At 42.8% G+C, this 23,775-nt stretch overlaps 1 long non-coding RNA gene across 1 annotated transcript in view; it reads left to right on the top strand.

Annotated features, from left to right (window-relative positions):
* The window catches only part of LOC132592769 (uncharacterized), a 64,243-nt gene that overhangs the window by 10,609 nt on the left and 29,859 nt on the right, over positions 1 to 23,775 (top strand). The window contains exon 2 of the long non-coding RNA XR_009558283.1: positions 3,399 to 3,622. This is a non-coding gene — a long non-coding RNA (uncharacterized LOC132592769). The remainder of the gene's footprint in view (positions 1 to 3,398; positions 3,623 to 23,775) is intronic.

Genomic DNA, 23,775 nt, shown 5'->3' on the forward strand with positions numbered 1-23,775 from the left:
GACGCTGTCCTCCATATGTTCATCCAAACCTATGAACAGTGCCTACCTGTGTCTTTTAAAAAAGCAGGAAAGAAAAAAGAGAAAGAAGTTTATGGTGAGAAAGAGCCAATGAGGATATGTGGGATAGGGCTTTCTCCGGGGTAACTGAGACCTAAGCACAAGAGCACTCTCCCCTCCAGCAACTAGTGTCCAGAAGCATTATGTATAGCTATCATGGCTAGTAGCCATTGATAACCTTCTCCTTCATGAATTTGTCTAATCCATCTACCGGTAATTAAGGCCATCCAGGTCGAAGACCATCTCTTTATTATTATTATTATTATTATTATTATTATTATTACCCCGCCCATCTGGCTGGGTTTCCCCCGCCACTCTAGGCGGCTTCCAACAATTACCAAAATACATTAAAATATCACAGATTTAAAACTTCCCTAAACAGGGCTGCCTTTAGGTGTTTTCTAAATGTCAGGTAGTTGTTCATCTCCCTGACCTCCAATGGAAGGGCGTTCCACAGGGCGGGCGCCACTACCGAGAAGGCCCTCTGCCTGGTTCCCTGTAGCTTTGCTTCTCGCAGTGAGGGAACCGCCAGAACGCCCTCGGCGCTGGATCTCAGTGTCTGGGCTGAACAATGGGGGTGGAGACGCTTCTTCAGGTATACTGGACGGAGGCCGTTTAGGGCTTTAAAGGTCAGCACCAACACTTTGAATTGTGCTCGGAAACGTACTGGGAGCCAATGTAGGTCTCTTAGGACCGGTGTTATGTGGTCTCGGCGGCTGCTCCCAGTCACCAGTCTAGCTGCCGCATTCTGGATTAATTGCGGTTTCCGGGTCACCTTCAAAGGTAGCCCCACATAGAGCGCATTGCAGTAGTCCAAGCAGGAGATAACCAGAGCATGCACCACTCTGGCGAGACAGTCTGCAGGCAGGTAGGGTCTCAGCCTGCGTACCAGATGGAGCTGGTAGACAGCCGCCCTCGACACAGAATTAACCTGTGCCTCCATGGACAGCTGTGAGTCCAAAATGACTCCCAGGCTGCGCACCTGGTCCTTCAAGGGCACAGTTCTCCCATTCAGGACCAGGGAGTCCCCCCCACCCGCCCTCCCCCTGTCCCCCCAAAACAGTACTTCTGTCTTGTCAGGATTCAACCTCAATCTGTTAGCCGCCATCCATCCTCCAACCGCCTCCAGACACTCACACAGGACCTTCACCGCCTTCACCGGTTCTGGTTTGAAAGAGAGGTAGAGCTGGGTATCATCCGCATACTGATGAACACCCAGCCCAAACCCCCTGATGATCTCTCCCAGCGGCTGCATATAGATGTTAAAAAGCATGGGGGAGAGGACAGAACCCTGAGGCACCCCACAAGTGAGAGCCCAGGTGTCTGAGCACTCATCCCCCACCACCACTTTCTGAACACGGCCCAGGAGGAAGGAGCGGAACCACTGTATGACAGTGCCCAGCCCCAGCTCCCAACCCCTCTAGACGGTCCAGAAGGATGTTATGGTCGATGGTGTCAAAAGCCGCTGAGAGATCCAGCAGAACTAGGAAACAGCTCTCACCTTTGTCCCTAGCCCGCCGGAGATCATCGACCAGTGCGACCAAGGCAGTTTCAGTCCCATGATGAGGCCTGAATCCCAACTGGAAGAGATCCAAATGGTCCGCTTCTTCCAGACGTGCCTGGAGTTGTTCAGCAACCACTCGCTCAATCACCTTTCCCAAGAATGGAAGATTTGAGACTGGGTGATAGTTGGCCATATTGGCCGCATCTAAAGATGGTTTTTTAAGAAGCAGTTTAATAACTGCCTCTTTCAGCAGTTGTGGGAAGGCTCCCTCACAGAGAGAAGCATTCACCACCTCGCAAAGTCCATCGCCCAGCCCTTCCCGGCTAGCTTTTATAAGCCAGGATGGGCAAGGATCAAGGAGACAGGTGGTTGCTTTCACTCGTCCAAGCAGCCTGCCCACATCCTCGGAGGTAACAGATTGAAACTGATCCCACACAACTTGACCAGACAGCACTCTAGCACTCCCCCGCCCCTGCCCTGCTCCCACGGTGGCGTCTACCTCCCTCCGAATCTGAGCGACTTTATCTGCAAAAAACCTTGCAAAAGCATTGCAGGAGATATCTCTGCCTCCTATGAGAGTGAGTTCTAGGGTTTAACTCTCCACTGTGTGAAGAAGTACTTTCTTTTATCTCTCCTGAATCTTCCAAGGCATAAAGTCATAGCTAGGAGTCCAGGACTCAAGCTGCCCAACACAGCTTGGACTACTGTCACTCTAGCAAAGTAAGCCCGGCAGGGTCCCCTGGCAGAGGAATGGGACCAGCAGAGGTCTCTGCCCTGGCCCTATCAACTTCAGCCTGGCCTAGAGGCCACTTGTCAAGCACTTTTGCAAAAACAACGAGGTTCCCCTGGATATTGTGTGCTTTGCCTAGAAAGTGGCTAGAAAGAGATTGTCTCTTTCATTGGTTGACCACTTCCTGTGATTCCTTTGCTTCTGCTAACAGATACTACAACAGGCCTAGGCAGTGCAGAACAGAAACATGAGATGATGTAGCCTTGGCTTACATTTCTTTTGCTTTGGTTCAGCTGATGTTGCCCGTAGCTCCATCCTTTCCAAGGCTTTCATATCTGAGGCACAGTGTTAGCCAACATGATGCACTCCTGCAGTTGACATCTCTGATCATTGACTATGTTAACTGGGGATGGTGGCAGTGGAAGTCTAGTAACATCTGAACAGAGGCAGGTTTAGGAGAGTGCAACTGGTTTGGCTGCACTGGGCACAGAGCCTCATGGGTGCTGCAGAGGATGCCACAAGTATTATTTAGATTGGAGTGAGAGAGATGGGAGGGGTGCTGAATTTTGGTGTCTTATAGGGTGGCACTTAAATTTTAGACCCCAAGGTCTGTCACGGATCTGAAGGGCACTTACCCGTGACCTTGTTTCTGCTCTTCCTTCACTATTGATTCTGGTTAGAACTATAACTTTGTTACAACTTCCATCATGTGTTTATGACTTTGGTGGCTGACTTTAAAATCATACCCTTCAACGTTACACAATTGAAAAAAGGGACACTCAGAACCTAGCAGCCTAATGCCATGGCCTGGGTGATGGTCGTGGACAGTCTTTTTTTCCAAGGAGTACTCAAGGGTATGTAGTACTGACACCTCTCTTTTTTGTTGTTAAAAAGTGTGGCACTTACTGTAACAACTTCATGGTGAGTACTGGCACCTTTTTTCTAGAAAAAAGGCACTGGTGGTGGGTCAAAATAGTCCAGGGTTAAAGGTGGTACTCCATTTTCTCTCTTTCTGACCCCAGCAGCAGCCCACTTTCCCTCCCCTGCCTCACTCTGGTTTCTCCATTTTCACCCACCATGTCTACCATTTCCTTCTCATTTTTTCAGTTACATCTTCAGCTGCTCAGGTTCCAATCTGAGCCTTGAAAAGCACATGGAATTTAGGAAGAATTGTGAAAGTGTGTCGCTCTTCCAACTTCCTCTTTCAGCTCTATATACATTTAAAGATGTGTGGAAAGGTAACCATCTTCATCACCATGGCATGATGAAGAGACCAGTAGCCTTCCAGAGATGCTTGCTGGGTGCCTGCACTATGGTCTTTTAGATCCCAGGTGAGTGTCTTTTTATTCTCTCAGATCTTTAAAGTATAATGGCTGCTTCTATTTTAGCACTTTTCACAAACCCTTGCTGGCTTTAGATTGTTTTTAGTTGCTGTGTTTGTGTTGATAGTTACTGTTTAGATTTATTTATGATTTGTTTCAATGCTTTTCAATTGTTTGCATTTTGTTTTCTGTTTTTAATAAGCAAACTATCCAGGGAACTCAGTTATATTGGCAGTTTACAAATGTAATAACTAAATAGACATCCATGCATGCATGCATGTAATAAATGAATAGACACCTGGTTTTCTCTTCTCCCTTCCTCCACTATTTATATTCTGGAAGCCAAATAGATGGCTTGTTGTTTTTCTAATATACACCTTGATGCTTATTAATGCATTAGCATGTGGATGTAGAAGGCTGTGGCAGTTCCCTCCCCACTTACATTGGGAGCTCTTCCTGCCTTTCTTCCCCACTCCTCTTTTTAAACTTTAGTTGCAGTTCCCAGCCATTGGGCTTGAATGAAGAGGGAAGCAGCTAATAGTAAATAGATATAATTTGCATGAAACTCTAAGGCTTTTACATGGAATGGTTTTTGGGGGGAAGATATCAGTGAGTGCATTAAGAATACTGTATTGCACCAGCTTTTTTGCTTCAGATCACAGAACTACGAGTTATGTGAGAAGTATATTTTACCCCTTTCTTTCTGCATAACCTAAGCTTGGGCTGTGTACTTACACAGCATACATTGGAAGTACCTTTTCCAACCCCAAAGAATTTTGGGAACTGTAGTTAAGAGTGTTAGGAATTATAGCTCTGTGAGGGGTAAACTAAAGTTCCCAGGATTCTTGGGGTATGTGTGTGCTTTAAATGAATGGTATGTATGCAGCCCAAGTATCCAAAGTACAGACTATTATGCGGTACATACACCAGCTTGCTAGATGTTAAATGTATAGTGCCTGTGTTCCAATTTCATTTTAGGTGCAAACAAAAAATGGAGGGAGGCAACCATATCACATGGAGGTGTGTTTGTTTTGAGGATGAGGCTCAGAAAAATGTGGCAGCCCAGCTAAAAGAGGGTAGTTGGAAGATAAGCAGCATCCTAGTTAATTTCTTAATAGAAAGGCAAATGTGGCTCTTTATCTAATAATTGTTTTCAACTTCTGTGTGGCCTTTTAGAATGAATCATAAAGTAACTAACCAGCTTCATTTCTTATGCCTGTGACTTTCAGCTAATAGAAATGTTAAGCGAATGCACACACACAAAGAGAATAAAAAGTTTTATCTAGCTTTCCAACGCTGCCTGAAAAATGCCTCATCCAGCTATGCCGAGTGGGGAGCTGGCAAAACGGCTTATTTTAAAGATTCATGATTGGAGCGCCCAATAGAATCTGCCGTCTCCATAGAGCCAGGCCCTAGATTCCCCTTTAATGTAATTAAGCCTCAAGATTTATGAATACAAGAGGCCAGAACTTGATCCATGTTCATTTTCAATTACTGCGCTGAAAGGCCTCCATCCAGATGTCTCTATTTACAGCATTCAAACAGACGGGACCAGGGGCCTTAGGGGGGAGGGATCGCAAATTGTCACACTTGTTAATTCTTCACTGAGGATACTCAGCAGAGGTCTTGGCTTTGACCCAGTTACAAAAGACGGGTCTGCTGGAGCAAGTGCATCAATGATTAGAGGACTGACCCCATGACCTGCCAGAGTCCCTCCCTCGGCTTTGTAGGTATTTGTGTAATAATGGTGAGGGGGGGGGGTTCATTCCTTTTTTTAAATTTTAAATTCTGTTACAGTTCTAGGATACAGAAAGAAAGCAGCTAGCCTAGCTCTGATGTGGAAGACAAACATACATAATGAGAAGATCAACCCTCCCTTGGCAACAGTAACTGCTATGAAATGCTACAGGGGAAATACACAGTACTTAGTGACCCAGATAATTGGGCCTATTTTAGCAACATTGTTTTATTTTTCTTTAGAAGGTCTCCCCCCATCCCATGTTCCCAGAATCTGTAAATCAGCTTGGAATATTAGAACATAGTCTCTTTTCTTTGTTACAACTCAGGGTTTTAGGTATAAAATTTTATTTCCCCAGCCACGAATTTGTGTAAGAATAAAGAGTGCAATATTTGTGCTTTTAGTTTCTGTTCCCCATCTCCCCCACACCTGCTACCGGTAAGCACAGACTAAGGATGCCTCTTGTTAAAAATATTGGCTTTAAAAAGTAGATTACATTTACAGAAAAAGAAATGCAGCTTGTTGTGTGCCTGCCTTCAATTAAAAATGCTAACAGAACATATTGTGTTCCTCAAAAACATTGCCTCTACCATCTTCTTACAGCTCAGGAGACACAAATGCTACTTGTCTGCCATATGCCCTCATTAAATAGTCTTGTCGAGTTCTGCTAAATATGATTTGATTTCTTCTGTTTATTTATTTTTTAAGTCCTTCAATAATTGCTGGTAGAGCTGTTCCCGTGTCAGTCTTTTTGTAAGGTTTCGTAAGCTGCTTTATCCGTAAAGTGGTACTCTGAGGATGTGTACTGAACAGGTCTGGGTAGAATTTAGGCAGAAGTGGAAGTGGTTGCTGTTGGATGGATCAGCCTTTGCCAGCCTGGTGTCCTCCAGGTGTTTTGGACTGCAACTTCCATCAGGCCCAACCAGCTGATGGGGATGTTGTCCAAAACACCTGAAGGGCTCCAGGTTGGCCAAGGCTGCATTATATGATTGCTCCATGATCCGCCCATTTGGCCCACAGATAGCTGCTGCAACTGAGGCCCAGTTCTCTGAAACGTCAGGTAAGGAGCCAAACCTGTTTCTGGGCTGCACCACCTCAGACTGCAGGTGATTGAATTATATATCCTCCATACATAACATAAAATTCACCACTATCATATCGGAGGGGAAGCCAGGCTAGAGGTCTTTCTCAAATCTAGCTTTTTATGTGCAAGGAATTATTTCTGTGGAGGAGTATCCATCCATGTATACATCCACCTGCTGTCTGACACTGGGGCATTCCAGAAACACACAAACCACCTGATCTGCTCTTTGTCTACATGCATGCAGGCTGAGTTCTGATCTTGGGTGCATGGCTCGTTTGTGCATGACAATTGAATACCATTTGCTGGAAACCAGGGGAAGGGAGACTGTGCTGCTGTGCTTATGTTGTGCTCCCTGGTTTCACACAGGCATCTGCTTGGCCACCGTGAGAACAGGATGCTTGACTATATGGCTCATTTGCCTGATTCAGCATGCTATTATTTTGTTCTTCTGTCGGGCAGACATTCCACAACTGCAGCTTTCCCATAGCAGTCATCCATCCCTTTCCCTGCATCTGAGAACCCTGATTAGGCCACGGTCCCCATTTGCATCTACACAGGTGCCTGAAGCTATGTGCGCATGTATGTGTGGCATTTGCACTTCATGTCTTTGCTGTGGTATGATACCATTTGTTCTCATGCATTTCACTTCTTTCCTTGACTCAAGCCTCAAAGCTGTGCATTCCTGCTGTAGTTTTATCATGACCTCATACACTTGCTGGAAATTCCTTCGGAATAACTCTTGGCTACCATAGACACTGTGAGAACAAATATTGAGACTAGAACTTCCCTTGAGTTCAGTGCTTTTGCTCCAAGATTTGCAATTCTACTATCCCATCATTTTTTTTTAAAAAAAAGGCATGTGTGATAAATGTAGCACATCCTAACTGAGATGCGGAAGAAGCAAAGGCAAAGACACTTCCCGTCCTTTCCTCCAGGAACTTGATCAGTCATCCTACTACAAAGAGGCCGTCATATGCTGTTGAAATCAAATATATTCTCCTAAAGACCAAAAAACAATAAAAAATATAGTAGGGTGGGTGACCGGGAGACTAAGCTGCTACTTGCTCAGGAAGATGTTATGATGCCAATAAAGCCAAAGAAATTAACTTTGGATAAGGGAAGTAGTATAAACTATGCTTGCCTTGAAAAGTTCATGAATTCAGAAATGAAGGTGGGTGGGGTAAAGCTTCTAGGTGCTTTAATGTCTGCTTTAGTCTTTCTGGGAAAACAATGTGGCATAGATTATAAGTAAATAAACATTATGAATATAAATAATAATAATAAATTTTATTTATACCCCGCCCTCCCCAGCCAAGACCGGGGTCAGGGTGGCTAACACCGAATATAAAACAATTAATTAAAATACAGCTTAAAAACAAGATTAAATACAACATTAAAATTAAAATGCAGTTGTTGTTGTTTAGTCGTTTAGTCGTGTCCAACTCTTCGTGACCCCATGGACCATAGCACGCCAGGCACTCCTGTCCTGCACTGCCTCCCGCAGTTTGGTCAAACTCATGTTCGTAGCTTCGAGAACACTGTCCAACCACCTTGTCCTCTGACGTCCCCTTCTCCTAGTGCCCTCAATCTTTCCCAACATCAGGGTCTTTTCCAAGGATTCTTCTCTTCTCATGAGGTGGCCAAAGTATTGGAGCCTCAGCTTCACGATCTGTCCTTCCAGGGAGCACTCAGGGCTGATTTCCTTCAGAATGGATAGGTTTGATCTTCTTGCAGTCCATGGGACTCTCAAGAGTCTCCTCCAGCACCATAATTCAAAAGCATCAATTCTTCGGCGATCAGCCTTCTTTATGGTCCAGCTCTCACTTCCATACATCACTACTGGGAAAACCATAGCTTTAACTATACGGACCTTTGTCGGCAAGGTGATGTCTCTGCTTTTTAAGATGCTGTCTAGGTTTGTCATTGCTTTTCTCCCAAGAAGCAGGCGTCTTTTAATTTCGTGACTGCTGTCACCATCTGCAGTGATCAAGGAGCCCAAGAAGGTAAAATGCAGTACAAGTAAATGCAGTACAAGTAAATATTTAGAATTTTAATCCCACATATTACACTGACTTGTTGACTGTTCTTTTTGATTCCCGACTAGCCATTAATGATTTATGCGTTCAAGATAAATTATTACTTGTGCAGTGATATATGTATAAATCATATCATCAGTTATATATACACTTCCATCCATATATCCCACTATATAATAATACCCAAATCTAAATAATTTTACTTTATTTGTCTGTGCATAGGTATTACCTTTTGAAGCTATTTACTATTTACCTCAAAAGGCAACCTTTGGTAGCACATGACTCTCTTAATCTCAGAGTCATGGGTTCAATCCCCATTTTGGGCAAAATACTCCTTCATTGCAGGGGATTGGACTAGATGACCCTTGTGGTCCCTTCCAACTTGATGATCCTACGATTTCCTATGAAATGAGGCAGTTATGCTGAATTCCCTTCAAAATAATGAAATCAGGCTGATGGACACATGAAATTAGGCAGAGTGGCCAGTTAGAGTGAGGGCCACATGTAGCTCTAACAGTCCAGGTTGCCCACCTCTGCTCTTAAGTGATGGACACAAGTGGCTTAACATTTGTGGAATGCTCTCAAGGAGGCTCATCTGGCAACATCTTCATTCATTTTTACATGCAAAAACTTTCCTTTTTACCCAGGCTTTTGCTCCTTAATTTGAAAGGATTTAAAGTATTTGTGGCCTCTTGGTACAGGATCTGTAAGATCTGTCTTTTAGTATTTCCGTTGGGTGTGTAAGTTGGTTTGATTCCTTTCCATGAGTAAAGCGGCTAAATAATTTCAAGTGGGACATACTAGGAAATCTTCAGTTGTTCAGATATGGGAATAAACAGCTCACACATGCACATTTACCATTTGATGAATGTGATGACAGGTGACAGGCTTGCATGTGTCTAACAGCCATTGTGGTTCGGTGATCTCTTGCTGTTAATTAAAATGAAGACAAATCCTTCTCAGGTGTTCCAGGTCACAGGCAAGGAGTCAATAGCATATCCCTTCAATTAAACTTTCAAACTGTACATTATGGCTCTGGAGGCTACATTGATTGCTGCTGCTGATGTTGTAAGCTGTGCAGATGCAGGATGTGTGTTCACGCACTTTCCTGAATATCGTGGAACTAGATTAGAGTAAACGCAGTCAAATGCTGCCTGTGTCCCAGCATGTTACTGGGGAGAAAATAATGTGCTCCTTCATGCCAGTTGGTTTGGCTGGAAGTGAAGCCAGAAGCATGACCTTTGGATATTTCTGCAGAGGCTATATAATTATCTTTCTTCTTAGCTGACCTAAGATTGTCCAGCTGTGGAAAGCAAGTGCTCTTTGTATTGATTTTATCTTAAGGATATTATCATAGGAGGAAAGAAGAAGCTGAAGTAGGGGATATTTTTTTGTAATTAGGTGACTCAGAAATTGAATAAAATAAAATAAAATATACAGTTGGCTACAAAGCGGACTATCATTCTCTTACATTCATTTAAAGCTTACGTTAATATACTAGGGAGTTTTTGCAACTGCACACAGGTCTTATTCCTTAATACAGCCTTCCCTAACCTTGGTACCCTTCACATGGGTGTGCTGGCTGAAGCCGATGGAAGCTGTAGTGTAGAGCAGACCAGGTTGGAGAAGGGTGCTTCAATAGTAGCTCCAGTGCTGTATGCAAATCAGCAAAAACAGTTGGCACACACAGGCGCATAGCAAGGGAGGGGCAAAGGGGGTGGGCCTCCCCTAGCTCCACTCTCGCAGGGGCAGAACATGCGCAGTCCGTCCTGACTCGTCCTGGCGTGTGCGTCGTGACATCACGACGCATGCACAATGCGGAGCAACGCGACGCCCCCAGGGGGTGCCGCCATGGGCAGCTAAGCGGCACCGTTCACCACTGGGCACACATTGATAATCCATCATGAAAAGATTGAAAGATTGAGTGGATCCCACTTTTGCCCACAAGGACCTGGCGTTTTATCACTATATTGCCTGTAGAATTGGAATGCAATGCTTTGCATGCATAAGAGTCAGAGTTCCATTGCAGCTTGTGAGGTGACGCAGTGGAGGAAAATTGCTTCTGTCATTGAGTGGGTGACTGAGGGAGAGGTGGACACTACATGGACTCAGTGGTGGCATGGGGTTGCTATGTCAGACATGGGGCTGGTGAACGGCTGGTGTCAGTTGCCTCTACTGGGTACTGTCCCAATAGTGATGTGCCTTTTACTCTGTTTTTCACAATGTGTGGGTGAGAAGGAAGGGTAAGGGAAACAAATGGATGAATAGGGTAGGGTGGGGAGTTTGTGGCTACATAATTTTAGATACCCGTGGGCTGTGGCTGCAATCCTATTTACACTTCCCTGCTAATAAGTCTTACTGAACTCAGTTGGATGACTTTCTTCTGATTAGGTCTGCATAGGATTACACTGTTGGAGTATCTAAGCAAAATTAAAGACTTCTCTTCATATTCCATGTTTGTAAAGTTAGGTAAGCTTCAGAATCTGATGATAATCCTGGATGAAACTCTTAACAAAGGGTAACCATCACAAATATGAACAACTTTCCACAGAGTTCACAGAACTGTGTTTGCACTAAAGTGATCTTCAGAAGTAAATGCATATTTGCTACCTATTGTGGGATCCCATGTAGATATTTTTATAACTTACTTTCCCCCCAGGCTTTTGATAGACTAAGATGATACTACCTGTATTATGCTGTTAGTATTCTGCCAAAGCGTCATGTTGCTGTTATGGACGGTTGTTTGCTTTGCTTTCTTTTTATGGTGTAATGTGTTTATATTTAAACAAGACACTTAGGACCTTCAGCTAGCAAGCAACTAACAAGTCTTAATAATAATAATATACCGTATTTTTCCATGTATAAGACTAGGTTTCCCCCCTAAAAATAATGTCAATAATTGGGGACGTCTTATATACTGGGCCACCCCCCTATTATCTTAAATCTGAGTTCCCCAAAATAGAGGGCGTCTTATACATGGGGGCTTCTTATAGACAGAAAAATATGGTAGTTCCAATGTGTTGCTGAAACAAATGCTATATATAAGTTAATTAGAGATGGACAGCAAATATAGACCATGGTTTAGGAACTCCTGTCACACATGGGGAGGTCTCTGTCTGAAGGTCTTTCCCCTAACATCAGCCTCCAGTTTGCACTGCAAACTGCTTTTGAATTTCTCTGGAATTTAAATCAAGGCTAAGAATGGGGTTATATTAGTAGTGATGTATAGGTGAGCATATACATAGATTATTAACATACTGTTTTATATAGCAAGGGCTGCTGTGGCATCTTAAAGATGGAGACATTTAATCTGGCACATGCTGACAGAAAACACTTTACCAAATGCCATAGCTGCCAAGTTTTCCCTTTTCTCGCGAGGAAGCCTATTCAGCATAAGGGAAAATCCCTTTAAAAAAGGGATAACTTGGCAGATATGCCAAATGCATGTAATGACTTAGGTAGTAAAGAAGCATTGAGGAAAGTGGACTCTAGTGCTCATAAACAGGTGCCACAATAAATGTGCTAGTATTAAAAGGCAGCATTGGGCTCCTTGCTGATTTTGCTGTAAGAGATCTTGCCAACCTTGATAATCATTTAGAAATAGTTTTGAATGTGGTTGCTGAGCCATCAGACTCATTCCCTACGGCACTCTTATCAACTGTCCTAAATGTGTGATTATTATTTTTTGTTGGCAACTTTTGTGCTACACATTCTTTGAGTTGAGAATGATGGCTAATGGTACTATTACAGCATACATTCCTTTTCATAAATAAATGCAAAGCTCATTAGCGGGCTGTTTAAATATTATGTTCAAAACATTATTTGTGCTACCTGGATGTAGAGATGTTTTCTTTTTTGAATTGTAAAGACCAAGTCATACACATGAGACAATCTAGAAGGTAGCTCCTAAATTTTAAATTGTGCACATCTGTCAGCTTTTGACAACAATGAATCTTAAGTAGATTTGCGAGTTATTTATGGTTATCAAAGTGATGTCCCCATTGTAGATGGAAAGTCATGGGGTGCCTCCCTTGTTTTCTGACTTCCCTCTTGCGGTGCTGTAAATCTAACTTCTGCCCATCCCATTGTTAAAAGAAAAGCAGCCATATTGTGCTGATTGCTATTAAATTAAAGCAGAAAGAGTGAGAAACAAATGGGAAAGCCCATCTTACCAGCAGGAGTGCCACTACCTTTTATTTGGCCTTTTGGAGGTCACAAAGTCATTGCAGGGATCTGACCTCCGATAACCCCCTTTGCTGGAACAGCATGCAGCTTCTCTCTGGAAGAACTTAATTAAACACAATTGAATTTCCTTGCTAACATTTGTAGCTGAAAAGCTTGCTCTTTGATTGCTTGGTGTTTGCTGGTTAGAAGAAAACCAAGATGCTGCTTTTGTTCCCCAAAGAAAAGTTAGCATATGTTAGTTCAGGATTCATGGTTTTCTTTACATTTCTCACTGGTTCTCAAACACTGCAGGCAGAGGAAAATATTGCAGGATAAGAAAAGGGGGAAAATAAAGATTTATTGTTGTATTAACTAGAAAACGAAAGACGAATTCTTATACTTGGAGATAGTGTGTGGCTTTCTTTTTTCTTTCCCCACTCATTTAAACAGTTGCCTAAATAATTGGGTCAATCTATTTGGACAGGCTGGTCTATGCTAATTGCCAAAAACATAGCTTTAAAATACCTTAAAATGTATCTGACGAATAAACTTACATGTAGTGAGGCTTTTTAAAAGGGTGATTTTCCATGTATGTTTTGAGTTAATTCCTATTTGCATGGTGGCCCCAACTCAGACATAGCACATATGCAAACACTTACTTATAGTAACACATTTCTGGCTATCTCATCAGTTGTGTGCCAAGTTGCTCCCTGGGTCAGTGTCAATTATTCCCCCGGGGCGGACCCTAGTAAAGCCCATTGGCCAGTTGGGAATCCCCAGACCCAGGCCTACCTGCTATTAGCCAATCTGCAGGCAGACTTGCACTCTTCCCCAACCAGCCGCTGGATCGCTGAGGTGGGGCTGTCGCCAGGCCACAATACCAGCTGAGCATTTAAAGTAAATGGACTTCTCAGCCTTTTAAACAGCAGACCCACAGTTTAGAAGAATGCCCCATACCAATGTGTGACAGCAATGCAACTAGTGCAACTGTCCAGAAGCAAGTCTCACTAAGTTCAAAGGGGCTTAATAGGATGGCATAGGATGGCAGGTGTGCAGTCCAAGACTCGGCACATTTACTCAGAAGAATTAGTATGTACAAAGGAAAATACCTCATACAATGCCTAATAAATTTATGGAAATCACTGCTGCAAGATGTGGTTATAGCCATTGCATTAGATGGCTTTGAAATGGGACAAATTTACGGAGGACAGGTTTATCTGTTGGTGCTAGCTAAATGGAAGCTAAAATCACAGGCCCTCTTGTCCAACCCACTAATGGAGGTAGAAAATCCAGAGGTGGAGCATCCCCAACAGATGGCTTCCTGGGTTCTGCTTGGTGCCCTTGCCAAACTGCTCTTAACATCAAAAATTTTCTCTTAATGTTCAGCAGGAATCTACCATTTTTTAACAAGCATATAGCTAGACGTTAAGTTGACTACTCTCAAAAAGCTTTTGACAAGGTCCTCACCAAAGACTCCTGAGTAAATTTAGCAGCCATGGAATAAGAGAAGGGGTCCTATTGTGGATCAGGAAATGGCTAAGTAACTGGAAGCAGAAAGTAGGAATAAATGGACAGGACAGTTCTCTGAATGTAGAAAGCCAGCATGGGAAAGAACTCCTGGAAAGCATAGTATATATAGATTGGGTGTACTGCTCACATGCACAACATGAATTTGTATGATGGTATGCAATGAACTTGTGTGACAGCCCTTCAGGTATTTGAAGAGCGCTTACTGTGTGCCCTTCACCTTCAGTCTTCTCGAGGCTAAACCTCCAGTAAGTATCTGAATATGCCACTGAAGACTACTTAGGAGAACAGCAGAAGAGGGCTGTTCTACTGTGTGTTTCCCAGAAGATTCTGGCTGGCTAGGGCTTGCAACCTGAATATTCAATTAGATGGCACTTCGACCTGTTTCAGCAGGGCTTATATTATCTTTTTTTTTTATTTTTTAAAAAATATTTTTATTAATTTTCCAATTAAAACCAATTATATCACATTTCAATATTTCAAATTATACACATATATATATCAATCAAACCGAATGTTATGCCAAATCATCTAAATAATTTATTTTTGGGTTCCCATGCTTCAAGAAATTGGGAATTCCTCGCAACTGTCCACTGCCGTCTTATTTCTAAAGTTCAAATCGTCCTCCAAGCTCATAATATTCCAAATCTTCCCCTTACAGTCACCTAGATGTTTTCCACTTTCATCCGATTGTTCCAGCTGCTGAGATAAATGTCAAACGAAGTTTCACAGATGTTCTTTCTCCTGTGTGAGTTAATCAGTCCAGCCTCCCCATAAATCTTCTTAGTGGAGCTCCCTGTTGCGACGGAGTAGCAGCGCCATCTTAAAAGGCTCAAATCACTTTCATTTTCTCTCATAGCCATGAAGATTTACGATTTATTTATCTTTATAGAATTTACAGCTTTTTCAGGCAGGAGACCCAAACATCCAACCATGAACTCTTGGTAAATTAATGGATCTCCTTGCCCTATAGCTGAACTTAGCTTCAGGTCGCTGCTCCAATTTAAAGTGCGTCACAGCTCATAAATCCTCCGAACGCGTCCAGAACTCCTTCCGTCTGACTAGGGGGGGGCTTTTCTCATCGGCAACTTCACATCTTTAAGAAATATGCTCAGTAACAACAGCTATAGAGTTCAACTCACACAGTCTTTTGCTTCTCTTTCACTCCAAACAAGCCAGGACATCGCGTCCGGGAAGATACGAGGCAACAATATGAAGAAAAAATAAAAACTTGCTTCCCTTATCGCTCCGTCCCCATCAATCCTTCTTCCAGATGCCGTACATTCTTTGACTCCTCTCGCTCAGCAGCATAAAATTCTCAGCAGTAAACAGCGCTTCTTCCCCTCCTTCTGAAGTATGTCCATAGATTTAAGCCTAATTATCTTCTTTAACCATGGAAATCCCCGCCATGCAGATTAGCGTCCGGGAGTCCTGGCCGTCGTAAGTGCTCAGCCCAAGCTCCCCCCACTCCAAAAACAGTCGGAGTGGGTCTGGTAACCCCCGGAGAGGGTAGGGGGTTGCCATTTACTCCCCTAGCAACCGCCAAATTCCTTACGAAGGTCAGAGAGATGGAAAACAGGTCCGCCATTCCTGCAGGCGGAAACCGGAACCAGGGCTTATATTATCTGACTGTTTTATTTAGGCTTATCCCTGTCCTTGTCACCCTATCTGGGACTGTGTAGATTTTGTGCATGGAAGGTAGGGAGGGCCAGAGGTATATTTAGGGGCGTGCAACCAGTTCATTTGCACTGTGTGTCACAGGGGATGCTGCAACTATTATTTAGAATGGAGCGGGAGAAGTGGGCTCAAGGGCACACACAGAATTTTGGTGTTGCAAAGGGCGCCACTGAAATTTAAGGTCACCCCAAGGTCTGCCACTGGGAGGGCACAGACGTATGTGTGATTTTATGTGGGTGGTGCTGTGGGTTAAACCACATAGCCTAGGGCTTGCCGATCAGAAGGTTAGCGGTTCAAATCCCCGTGACAGGGTGAACTCCCGTTGCTCAGTCCCTGTTCCTGCCAACCTAGCAGTTCGAAAGCATGTCAAAGTGCAAGTAGATAAATAGGTACCGCTACAGCGGGAAGGTAAACAGCATTTCCGTGTGCTGCTCTGGCTCGCCAGAAGCGGCTTTGTCATGCTGGCCACATGACCTGGAAGCTGTACGCCGGCTCCCTCGGCCAATAACGTGAGATGATCGCCGCAACCCCAGAGTCGGTCACGACTGGACCTAATGTTCAGGGGTCCCTTTACCTTTTTACTTTACAGATAAAGGTTTTTTACTTCTTCTAAGGTTACATGATTCTACACAGTGTTCCTTATCGTTCAATCAGATGTACTGGAGGAAAACCTGTGTGGCTGTATTGAGTCTTAAAAAAACACATATTCATTCTGTGCCCTGCAGGGGATTTGATGCCCATGTTTGGTGGAAGCAATTTGTAAAACACACACACACACACACACCACTAAACCAAAATAGATCATGTTACCAGCTCATTAGAGTGAATGTGTCCTGATAACTGTAAAACGAACCTCACCCATTTCATTCTGCCCCCCCCCCCATTTTGCACATTTAATTTGCTAGGTGGTTTCATTTATTACTAGATTCAAGCAGGCAGGCCCTGGTACTGGGCCTTCTTCATGAAACAAAAACATTAACCCTCTAGTACACCACCTGTTTGCAGTCCATTGTTAGCTCAAAGGTCTCTCTTTTTGTATCCAACGTTGTTTAGCTATTTTTTCATTGACTTCGTTCTTTATGAAGACGCAGGCTGGAACTGTGTTCCCTTTTAAAAAACATACACACACAAAACCAAACCAGAAATGTACTTTCTCTCTCCCTTTCGCTCTGCCATTAATACCATACTCGTGTCTGCTTTTCTCTGTATTCAAAGAGGACACAAAACTCCTTGTATTCTTTTTAGGACCGGTGTACCTTTAGTTTTCTGCCTCACTCCTCATGCTTTCCCCAAATGTGCTTGATTAGGTGACAATATATAATTACTGGCAAACTACTGTAGTTAAATTGCTTTATAAGTGTCCAAAATTCCCTCATTTCATTGCTTTCATTTATCAGTCCCTATTGTACAGCCACAGTTCTATATAAACACAAATGATTGTTAATGAATGCCTAATGCCATATTCATTAGAAAATTGGGTTAGTGGTTAGCAATGAATATCTGAAGTCCTTAGTACCTTCAAGTACGTTTTCTCCCTTTGCTGGGTACAATGCTTTATTTTCTTTCTGATGATTTACCTGTCTCTTATTCTCATGCAGCCTAACTTTAAAAAATTGGAAATGAAGCCTTTGTTCCAAACCCTACAAATGCTTCCCTGCTGCAGGTGCTTAAGAAGAAGAAAAAGAAGACATGCATCAGCAGCAGTAATTTATGATTAGCAAATACTTTGCAGAATAAGAGGGTGGTTAATGTTCAGAGCCCTGTTTTAGAAAATATTTTTACGTATGGACTCAAAAACCTGACAAAGTCTGTTAAATATGCTAGATGTGCTTTCCTACTTTTTCTGGTGTCTCCTTTTGGTGACAGATGAGAATGAAGTCCAGTTTCTGCTAAAGCACGAAGAATGCACAGGTGTAACTTCACATTAGTGTAGGCAGTAGCAGACATACACTGGTGTAAATGGTCACGTATGAAGATTGCAGGGATGTCTAAAGGGTATTTTGCACACTACACAAAGTCAAATGCAGTGTAAATGATCTTGACTTAGGTGTGAGCAGTGTGGTGGCCAAGTCTGCTGATGGCACCAAATTCTTTAAAGCAACATGAAGCAAATCAGATTGATAGAACAATCTCTCTTCAAACAGGATGAATTGGCAGCAGCATGTGGTATGGTAATTGAAAAGTGATGCACATTTGGATAAAAAAATCTCTTAACCTAACACCATGTATTCATAGATAAAGTCTGAGCCAGTAGTATCCAGGAAACCCAGAAGTGTGTTGGGGTGTGTGTGTGTTTCAAGATGGTCAGGATGTCAAATAATAACTTTATTGGCTATCATATTCAATATTGTGCTTGCTCAAAGTATAACTGTGCTAGCAGTTCTTTTTTTTTTTGCCTGATCATCCCTGGCCAATCTTGGCATGGGTCTAGCTCCCTCTGTCTCCCCCTTTCCAGGGTACATGGTGGTGACTGACCAGGAACAAGATCTCAGGGTGGTGGCTAGCTCAGTGAAAATACGGGCCTGGAGCACTTCTAGTCTGTCATTTTTGCCATAAAGAAAAGAAGTGTTCTGTTCTCACAGCAGCCAACAAGATAACCACAGGAAACCCATAAGCTGAGTGCAACAGCACTCTTCCACTTGCGCTCCTCAGTGACTGATGTTGTAGATGGGCTTGCTGCTAGGTGAGAGAACCTGGGGAGGCAGGAGGGAGTTAACTTGGCTTCCAAGTGAGAGGCGGAGTGCTGATAAGCTGTTTCTGTGGTGAGAGCATGAATGCAGCCCAGGATCACATATCCAGTGTAATTTTGCTATTTTAAATTGCTTTGATCATTTTTGTATTCATATGCTATTCACTGCTTTGAGGTCATTTGGGTCAAAAAACAGTATATAAATCATAACGTAACATGTGGTTTGAAATGCACAGGGTTCTTTCCGTGTGATCAGGGATTCAACCTTTGTGTGCAGATAGCCCTCTTATACACATTTGTCTGAGTACAAGTTACGTTGATCTCAATGGGGCTTACTTCCAGTTAGACATGTATAGGATTGTACTATGGAAAAAGTACGCCTAAACCTTGTGGTACTAAATTTTCTGCCCATTACTTACCGTAATTTCAAATAGCTCCCAGAGCTGAATCCTCTTGTTTGCTTTATAGGTGTATGAATGTGAAAACAACCATTATTCCTTTGGGTTCAGGAGACACAGTGTGACAAATTCTGAGAACTTTCGACCAAACTATAATCAAAACTGAAATACAAACAATCTGGCCACTCTTTTCTTGTCACTTTCATCCACCCACCAAGCTGTGATTTGAGAACTAGGATTATATATTATACAGTATATACACTGCAAAGGATGAAAGGCAAATTACTGGGGTGGAATGGGGAAGAAACTCTACCAACCATTTGTTCATTGTTTAGGAAATGATGTTCTCCAAGGCACAAAATACATACATACTTTTTTAAAAAAAGAGGGAAAATTATAGTATCGGGTTAAATTAGGTTACTTCATATTATATGATTCAAGCAACATTGACAACAGGGAATAGGATACAAGGCAAAATAGGGCATAATCTTCCCTCCAGGTATAAGTGGATCAAATTCATTTATGTAACAAGAAGGTAAGGAGCGGTGCTTCCTACATGGTTCATTCTCATGTAAAGCATTTTCATCTCAGCCAAGCAGCCAAGGTTCGGGAGAATGAGCAGTTTATGGCCATTTTTCAGGGCTAGACGCAATATGAACATCCAGTACTGCTCAGTCAGATTCCTTAGACTTCAGCCCCTACAACTAAGCCATTTAGACCTATGGATCCTTATGGGGTTTCTTACCCAATACAATTCAAAGAAGAAGAAAGTAGGCTTTCCCCTCCCTCCTTTCCCACTTTGTGCTAGCTGAAAAAAATGGGTTATAAGGATTCTTAACAGTGCAATGCTGTGTTCAATTAAGTTTACACCCTATTGATCACAGGCTAAAATATGTAATAGGTAAAGGTAAAGGGACCCCTGACCATTAGGTCCAGTCGTGACTGACTCTGGGGTTGCGCGCTCATCTTGCATTATTGGCCGAGGGAGCCGGCGTATAGCTTCCAGGTCATGTGGCCAGCATGACAAAGCTGCTTCTGGCAAACCAGAGCAGCACATGGAAACGCCGTTTACCTTCCCGCTATAGCGGTTCCTATTTATCTACTTGCATTTTTTTTGATGTGTTTTCGAACTGCTAGGTTGGCAGGAGCTGGGACCAAGCAATGGGAGCTCACCCCGTCACAGGGATTCGAACCACCGACCTTCTGATCAGCAAGCCCTAGGCTCAGTGGTTTAGCCCACAGCGCCACCTGGGTCCCTAAAATATGTAATATATACACTCAAAAAAGCTCAGTTGGTTGGAGCATGGTGCTGATAATGCAAGTTTGATCCCTGTATGGGACAGCTGCATATTCCTGCATTGCAGCGGACTAGATAATAATAATTTGAATAATAATAATTTATTATTTATACCCCGCCCATCTGGCTGGGTTTCCCAGCCACTCTGGGCGGCTTCCAACCGAATATTAAAAACAGTACAGCATCAAACATTAAAAACTTCCCTAAACAGGGCCGCCTTCTGTTCTCTTCTGAAAGTAGAATTGTTACTTATTGCCTTGAATAATAATAACTCAGGGTCCCTTCCAACTCTAAAATTCTATGATTCTATGAAAATACTTCTAAAAGAGATACGTAATTACAATATCCCTATATGCATCTCCCCATCACTTTCTGCATACTTCATAGGCCATCTTGTTCAACCCTCGCATAATGTAACAAATTATAGTTAAGAGTACCCCCAACGGATGGCTGTCCAGCCTTTGCAACACTCCTCTAGATAATTGATTCTATTGTCAAACTGCTCTTACTGTTCTCATGAAAATTCATCAGCATTTTAGTGTGAATTTCTGCCTCATACTTTTGCCTAATACGGTTGAGAAACAATTTCTCCCCTGCATTTTCATTAATGTATGAATTTTTTACGTACACTTTAACCTAGTATATGCATTTTTATACACATTACTGGAGAACTTCACTGCAAAATTTGAAAGCATGCACATTTGGAAGGATTGCTGCGTTTTGGTTTTCAAGTTGTTTAGGAAAGTGCAAATTAGGTAGGCTTGCCTTTAAATGCGAACTGAGCCAAACAGCCTCAATACCTCAGCAAGGCAGAGCATAAGACTCTTAATATCAGGGTCATAGGTTCCAGCTTCACTTTGGGCAAAAGATTCCTGCATTGCAGGGGGTTGGACTAGATGACCCTTGTGCACCCTTCTAACTCTACAATTCTATGAAAGATTCTATTAAATTTTTCTCCTATCCCCACCCTCCACATGAAAACTACAATGCCAGGAAGAAAAGCCTAGACTGGGTTTTTAATTCAAGCCATGTGTACTTCGTATAATGATTGGTGTGGTTGGCATCACAGGAGCACTGAATTGTACCTTTGTGGAAAAAAGACTACCACTGTTCTGTTTTATGTTACCATAGTCTCAAAAGTATCAGTTAATCCTGGTTTGGGCTTGCCACGAGGGATGGCTATATGTTTAGTGACTGGACTTAACCGTCCAGGGGTTCTGTTCCTTTACATTTACCTTAGTGAAACTACAGTTGCTTGATTCCCAAATTGCCTTGGAACTGGCCACACCTTGACATTTGATTTAATACATTCCATTCACGTTGTTTCCTAAGAACTTTAGATTATCTTTCACAGAGGTGCAGTTCTCAGCACCCTTAAATTACAGTTCCCATGATACTTTGTGGGAAGTCACACACTTTAAATGCATGGTGTAGATGTGAAAGTGAATGGCCCTAAACTAATGAACAAAGTATTTGAGTGTTAGCTGGTAAAGCTTAATATGTTCAAGACACATAAATAGAAAAGAGAAGAGCTGTATTGGACCATGCCATGGTTAAAGCATTCTGATGGAATGACACCAAGAGTATCCAGTTTGTCCAGTAATGTCAGATCACAAGAAGTTCCTGACACTAAACTAGATGGGCCATCTACTCATATACTGGCTAACAGTCAGCAGCAATCTATGGTATTAATGTTCTGATGATGGGAGATGATTGCCTGTAAATGCATTAGTCAATTACTTTTAATGGATTACTTTAAAAGCAAAACAATACACCCAGCTGTGTAATTTTACATAATTTCTTAAATTCTATCAAACACATTGTACATACATGTTTTTCCCCTCAATCAATTTTGTTTTTATTGTTCAGAAAACTACTAAAAAAATTGTCCAATAGCACCTTAAGGTAAAGGGACCCCTGACTGTTACGTCCAGTCGTGGACGACTCTGGGGTTGCGACGCTCGTCTCGCTTTACTGGCCGAGGGAGCCGGCGTACAGCTTCTAGGTCATGTGGCCAGCATGTCTAAGCCGCTTCTGGTGAACCAGAGCAGCACACAGAAACGCCAACTTAGTTTGTTCTGGGTATAAGCTTTCGTGTGCATGCACACTTCTTCAGATTCTTAAGGCTTTGTGACCTAGTGTACCCAGTTCATGATACTTAGTGGATTATTTACAGTGCATTTTTTTCTGCATCTAAATGTGCTCTGCAGCCAGCCAGCAGGTGTCACTCATTTGTAGCTCCGCAGCCTTCAGCCTCACCTGCAAAATTAGCTGATCAGTTCTGCAATATGCTGCACTATCTCAAGCAGCATTTAACCGACCAACAATTTGAACTTTTGTACAAAAATCACAGGAAGCAAAATGCACCTGTACAAACTCCAAAGCAAACTTAAATTACTTCCATTTGAGTTTATATTGATATCAAGCACCTAGTTGATCTCTACAGCTGTAAATATCATGAAGAACTGTTGCTCCCATGAGAAAGTTTTATTGTGTCAAATAGCTCAGTGTGAGAGCTTCATGGTCCCAGGTTCACTTTTGGCATCTCTATTAGGTGGGCTCACAATCTAATAGCAGTGATATAAATAAGTGATATAAAGAGTGGGGAGGGGAGAGTAGCTTCTCCTTCAGTGGCTGGGGCTGCATCTGTCTCGCCTCTGCAATGATCAGGCCAGTGGCCCATCTTATCCAGATGCCGCAAGCAGGAGCCAAGCACAAGAACACTCTGCCCTCCTGTGGTTCCCAGCAAGTACCTCGGGTTGAGAACTTTGCCCCAGGATGAAAACAGAAATCGCGCACTGGCGGCACTGGGAGGCCCCATAAGTGAAAAGCACGCCTCAGGTTAAGAACAGTTTCGGGTTAAACGGACCTCCGGAATGAATTAAGTTCGTAACCCGAGGTATCACTGTATTCAGAAGCATTACTGCTTCTGACTATGGAGGCAGTAGTAGCCATGATAACCTTCTCCTCCATGAATGTTCGAGTCCTTTTAAAAAAACCATTCTGGTTACTGGCCACCACTCCTTTCTGTGGAAGTGCGTTCCATAGTTAGATTGTATGAAGAAGCACTTTCTCTTCTTATGTTCTTACGACTCATCAAAGTCAAGTAGGCAAATTAATATTTCCAAGCCTGGTATGAGAATGTAGAGAAGGGGCCCTTGCTCATTCTAATATTGCTCCTGTTATCATCCTTTCCGTAGGCTGTAGTGGCTTTGAAGTTAGAGCCTGCCATAGTTTTACAAGCATGGCAGTGCCAAGGTATAGGCCAGGAATACCTTCTGTGTGTGTGTGTTTGAGAGAGAGAGAGAGAGAGAGAGATCTGTGCCAAAGTTCTTAGGTTGCCTGGTACTCATTCATGTCATGATATATTACTTGAAACATTTCTGTGAAATTTATATCCCCTCTCGAAAGGGAAGGCCACATCTCCTGCAGCTCACTTGTGACATTAGCACAAATACTTTCTGAGACAGATTACAGTATTTTGGATGCATTACTCATCAGTAAGCATAATTACCGATGAAAAGGAGCAGGTGTTCAAACATGCAGGGAAAG

Source organism: Zootoca vivipara, chromosome 10, assembly GCF_963506605.1.
Source record: "Zootoca vivipara chromosome 10, rZooViv1.1, whole genome shotgun sequence".
NCBI classification, from domain to species: domain Eukaryota; kingdom Metazoa; phylum Chordata; class Lepidosauria; order Squamata; family Lacertidae; genus Zootoca; species Zootoca vivipara.